The sequence below is a fragment of the Orcinus orca genome, chromosome 13 (genome assembly GCF_937001465.1).
Source record: "Orcinus orca chromosome 13, mOrcOrc1.1, whole genome shotgun sequence".
Lineage (NCBI taxonomy): Eukaryota > Metazoa > Chordata > Mammalia > Artiodactyla > Delphinidae > Orcinus > Orcinus orca.
This window is the reverse complement of record NC_064571.1, coordinates 11,937,994-11,944,073: the sequence shown is the minus strand read 5'-3', so window position 1 is coordinate 11,944,073 and position 6,080 is coordinate 11,937,994. Positions and strand designations below refer to the sequence as shown.

Sequence of the window (6,080 nt, the reverse complement as noted above, 5' to 3'; positions counted from 1 at the left end):
TTGGCCAGACAAACCATGTGTCCCTGATCTAACTGCAAGGGAGATCAGGGCATGACGATAGACATTTACCAAGTAATCCCACCAATGAGTAGATGGATGTTCGATGAGCATGGTCTACCAAATATATGTTCCTTAGATTTCAAGAGAGCAAATATTGAAATGCTGGAGCATCTCATCTGTATCGAAACAAATGTATACATGCCTTGAGGAAAAAAAGACTGAAAGGAAATACACCAAAATAATAATAGTGAATACTTTTTTTGAATAATTATTCAATTGTTTGGGGATTTTATTTTCTTCTTCTCTCTTTTTTTTTTGTATTTTTTGTATTTCCCTAGCAATATTTAATCAACATGTTTTAGAACCCAAAAAAGTAATACAAGTGTTTTTTTTTTTAATTGAGAAACAAGTTCAGGCCAGAGATAACTATGATTCCCATAAGGAAAAGAAAAGAAAATCTTTTAAGAATGCACTTCTAATTAGACATGAATTAGACAGTCTAATTAGACAGTCACAATTAGCCAGCAAGAAGAAAATGAGAGAGAAGCATAGACATGACTGTGCCACACAGGAAGCTTTCTGATGAACTATGATTTTTTTTAAGGTTTTAAAAATTTATTTATTCAGTTCATAAAAAGTTCCCCACCCTCCAAGTCTTCATCCATGGCATTTTCAGGACCACACCCTGTTCTGTAGCTTCTTTTACTGTCCAAATTGTATCACGTTTCTTGCTGGAGTCCAGGCAATTGAAAATAAACAGACTCACATCTGGGGAATCAACAGACCAATAGTGGCAAAACACAATACCATGAAACAGAAAAATAAAATGTTTGTTACAGGAGTGCATCTCATGAGTGTGGCTCACTGGCGGCGGCAGCTATATGAGCATTTCTTTCTGCCTCGAGTTCAGAAACAATCTGGGCTATCTCAGGGTGACTGAATTTTCCTGCTGTGGAATTGTAGAAGTCCTGCAGTCTCCCAGGTTTGTTCTCAAGGTCTTCATATTCAGATGCCTGAAGAATCATTTCACATTGGTCCAGCTGCTTCACAGATTTAACTTCTGCACTAGATTGGGTCTCATATTCTTTCCAAAGTTCATAGAGCTCTTTTCTGAGATCCTCTGGGAGTAGCTGGGTTAGCTGCTTCATAGCTTCCTCTTCTCACCTATGTTTTTCCTCTTTGGGGATGTTATCTGCTGGTGCTATGTCCCCAGCGATGCATTCTGTCAAATCATGAACCAGGGCTAGGCGTACACATCGGTCTTTGTTAAGATGTTCATCTTTGGTCACCAGAGCCATAATTGCCATCCTATACATGTGACCTGATACACTCTCTGGCTTCTAGACATTTCTGTATGCCCAGCCAGTACATGGGACTCTCTTGAGCTGTCCCACCAGCCGCAGGAACTGCAACAGGTTCTGGGTCCCGTGGCCCGAGATGGGCGCAGCCATGTGGCTACCCAACCCAACAGTGAACTATGATTTTTAAAGTGTGTCTGTGAAAGAGAGAAAAAAGGACACAGAGCCAATGGAGAAGGCAAAGAGGGGGCACAGCTCTATTTACCACCATCTCAAGAGAAGAAAGAAAGAGAATTTAGAAACAATAAAAGCACATACATCAGGGAACAAACAAGCTTAGGGGAAGAAAAGGGATCACAGCTAAATGGGGATTTGCTGGCTGACCAGGAAACTGTCCCTTCCTCACCCTGTCAACTTGAATTTCTCCATCTGCTCCAAGCCACAACCATCTCGATGCTCTCCGAGTTCCCAGAGCACTTGCCCAAAGTTTACCCAAAATTAAATGGGTAAAGACCTTAGTGGGGTCGACACAAGGCGCTGCCCGGCTGGCTCTTGCCTCCCTTCCCACCCTCATCTCACCACCTTCTTAACTCCCCTCAGCTCTGGGCTCCAGCCTCAATGCCCTGCTTTCATGTCATCATTTGACCCCCATGACTTTTTCTCTGCCTGGAACGTTCCCTCTTCCCTTCCCATTGAACTACCCACTCCCGATCTCAGACTAGCTCCTCTGTTCAATGCCCTCACAACACTTTTATCTCAGTTTGTACATATCTACTCATATAGGGGATTATTGATGAGCACTTTTGCTGTCAGCTTCCAGGAGAGCAGAGACCATAGCTGGTTTCGCTCACTGAATGGGGTTTCATTTTTTTAACTCCTTTTTTACTTACTAATGAGGAGCCATGGAGAGATTATATCTTCACCTTCCCTTTCTTTACTACAGAGCCAGTGTCACTAGGTAGTGGGATATTTTGAACTAGAAATCAAGAAACAGCGAGTTTTCATTTTTCGTTCCCACTCTCATCATGAACTCTCCATGTGACCTCGGGACACTGACGCTCCCCCTCTCTGAGCCTACTTCTTCTTTTAGGAAGTGTTTAATCTACATAGTGTCTGAGGTGCATCCTTCTCCAACATATCATTCTAGGTCCTTCGAAAGACTAACAAGACAAAGCAGAAGAAATTAGAGATTAACAAGAGCAAAAGAAAGAAAGAGGTCACCCACTAAGAAAAAGAGAATCCCTCGTGGTTGACTGAGCCTTGACTCTGGAATCTGAATTCCATTTTGGCAACTTGGTAACCTTGCGATCTTAGACAGATTGCTCCATCTCCCTGGACCTAGGTTTCCTCTTCTATAAATGTGATAAGAATACCGACCTCACAGTTTTGATTATCTCCCTTCAATCAAGCACTCTGTCACCCTGTCACATCCAACTACATGCAACGATTTTAAAGTTGGTTCCCAAGATGTTTACAGATGATTCCTGTCTTCGTGATACAATGACAAGAGCATCACCAAAGTCCCCATTCAGACTCCACCATGATCATGTACTCGATTATGCTGATCGCCTTCACCCCTTTCCTGTATTTCCAAAGAAAAAAGTGTGATTTCATAGAAGAAGAGAGGAGAGCTATTTCAAACCATTTCTTTTTTTTATTTTTATTTTTTTTTTACAAAGAACCTTAGAATCACTGAATGATAGGCTGTTTGAGGCAGGAAAGACCTTTAAGAACAATCAGTTTCAGCCCTGTCACTTGGCGTTGGTGGTGATAAGAGACTGGCACATCTATATGCAGTGGAAAGAGAAGCTTGGACTTGGAATCAGAAACCCGAGTTCAAGTGCTGGCTCTGCCAGTTTGGTGACCATAGGTTGGTCACTTAACCTCTTCAAGGGTCCTCAGCTGTGAAAGGGCATGGTAATCACTGTCTCTCGTAGGTAAGGTGAGGAGCCAGTGAGACAGTGCGGGTGAGAGTTCTTTGTGAACTATGTAAAGCAGTTTTCAAGTGAAAAGCACCACCGTGACTGTTAGACCCACAGCCTCCAAGCTCATAAAGCATATCCAATCACCTACCAAAATACTACACCCTCTCATCCTGCGTACCTATAGCATTTTTTATTTACTTATCTTTTTTTTTTGCGGTACGCGGGCCTCTCACTGTTGTGGCCTCTCCCGTTGCGGAGCACAGGCTCCGGACGCGCAGGCTCAGAGGCCATGACTCATGGGCCCAGCCGCTCCGCGGCATGCGGGATCCTCCCGGACCGGGACACGAACCCGTGTCCCCTGCGTCGGCAGGCGGACTCTCAACCACTGCGCCACCAGGGAAGCCCTATAATTTTTTTTTTAAGATTTAATTTTATTTATTTTTGGCTGCATTGGGTCTTTGTTGCTGCGTGCGGGTTTTCTCTAGTTGTGGCAAGCGGGGTCTACTCTTCGTTGCGCTGCGTGGGCTTCTCATTTGTGGTGGCTTCTCTTGTAGCAGAGCACGGACTCTAGGCACGCGGGCTAAGTAGTTGTGGCTCGCGGGCTCTAGAGCCCAGACTCAGTAGTTGTGGCGCACGGGCTTAGTCGCCCAGCGGCATGTGGGATCTTCCCGGACCAGGGCTCGAACCTGTGTCCCCTGCATTGGCAGGCGGATTCTTAATCCCTGTGCCACCAGGGAAGCCCCAATACCTGTCTAATTTTGTGAATCATGAAAGAAAAATACTGACGCCCAGCAAAACCCCTGGCACAGAATAAGGGCACAATAACTTTTTTCTGAATGATTTAGATTAAAAGGACTAAAGAAGGATTTTTGAGGCCTCCCCGGAGTCAAGAAGTGGATACAGGAAACCACCCAAATTCCCAGTCACAGGACAACCCACAAACACACTTGGGGCTCCAGTATGTTCCTCTCTCTGTTTCCTAGAAAGAGATGGTGTGGTGTTGAGAATTACTTGCAAGTCAAGCTTTGTTCACACTCACAGAAAAGCACGTTCCCCAAAACAAAGCAAGGACTCCTCACTCTCTAAACCTCACCCACATTTTTGTTCTTCCTTTAAAAACCAGTTTCCAAAAAGGTCATGTCCAGGAAAAAGTTAAGTGAGACACAACCTGAGTTGATTGGCTAGAAAATCAGTTCAGACCCTCCTTGAGAAATTCAGCAACCACATTTGAGCAATTTTCTATGACAAAGATGTGACATGGGCCAGGATGGGTGTTGCCACTGATGGTGGAACCAAGGGTATTTTCCTGGATTACCAAAGAGGTGGTATGTATTCCTCCCAGAAACTGAACCCACCCTAGGTTTCAGTGGAGGCCTTCACCTGAAAATGTCCTCCCTGTTGAAGTTTCAAGTCATTATTTTCGTAAGAACTATATTATCTTCAGTGAACTAAGGCATTACAATGATGACTCTACAGGGTCCCAAGTGACAGAAGCCATCGTTAGCGCTGTTATTATTTTTGTTTAATTGCATCTCCATAGCAGCCCACGTTCACGATGTGCTTTGCAATTGTTTCTTAGTAATAGTCTTCACGAGATCCGTAGGAGGCAGAGGGGGTAACGAGTGTTAGTATTTCTGTGTCGCCTGAAAGAGAAGCACAGACTGCCAACACCCTTCACGAAAGGATCCATCCTGAGACACCCTAGCTCGCCCCAGTCTGGTCCTCCATCTACATTGCCTGCATCCAGGATGCCAGTTATTCCTGTGGTTCTTATTTATAACTATTATAACACTAGGTCTGTGAGCAGGAGGAACTGAACTGGACAATAGAATCAGTACCAGAGATTTTGCACCTAGGACAGACCTTAATGATCACCTAACCAACCTCATGATTTATGTCAAACAAGACCCACACAGCGTACTTTACTCAACTCACACCAAACCACTTTACTCCTAGCCCTTCTGAGCTTTTTTGCTTTTTAATATCATGTTGCATTGTGGTGTCTTGCCTTCCTCTCTTTACTTTTTATATTCCTCTTCTACCCTCTTTTCCCATCCATTTCCTTTATTTTAAATTATATGGCTTAAACTCCAACCAGGAAACCTGAAACATTTATCTGCTAAGAGTCTGGTGTTCTGCCACCTGAACTGGGCCAGCCTCAGTATACTGAAAAAGTCTTTGATGATAACAGCCAGGTAACACTGAATCAGGGTCGTGTATAAGAGTCCCTGAGTCCCTTCCTTTCTCAATCTCCATTCTTCTTTTATTTTTGACCGTGCCACGCAGCATGCATGATCTTAGCTCCCCGACCAGGGATGGAATCCAGGCCCCTGCAGTGGAAGCGTGGAGTCTTAACCAATGGACCACCAGGGAAGTCCCCTAATCTCCATTCTTGAATCCAGCCACTGGCTTCCAGCCTTGTCCATACCTCCCTGAGTCTGCAGCTATCCTCACACACCTTGGGTTTATCCTAGAGAAGACCATGCTTCTCTCTGGGCTCTGGTAGAAGCCAAACATGGCCAGGAAAAGAGTTTTCTCCTAAAGCTCTGTCGCTTCTGTCTGAAATGGATTGACAGCATTCAGAGGAGTAAAAGGATTGACTTCTGTGGTTGACTATGATTTTTCTCTCCTCTACCCTGCCCTAACGGAGAAGTTGTCACCCCATGCTCAGAGTGATGGATGCCTACTCAAGCAGACCTCCCTCTTCAGAAAAGATGGATCATCTCCTCTGAAGAGCCACCCCTTAGCTGCCGGGGGACTTCCAAGTATTCCATCAATTCATACTCAGCCCTGGGACGCAATAAACAAATTAAGCGAAAACACGAACTACAACTCCTAAGCGCCCCTCCAACTCTAA

General features: G+C 44.5%; 1 pseudogene; it reads right to left on the bottom strand.

Annotated features, from left to right (window-relative positions):
• Nucleotides 1–605: 605 nt before the first annotated feature.
• Nucleotides 606–1,454, bottom strand: LOC101280589 (5'-deoxynucleotidase HDDC2-like; annotated as a pseudogene).
• Between the last annotated feature and the right edge of the window lie 4,626 nt (nucleotides 1,455–6,080).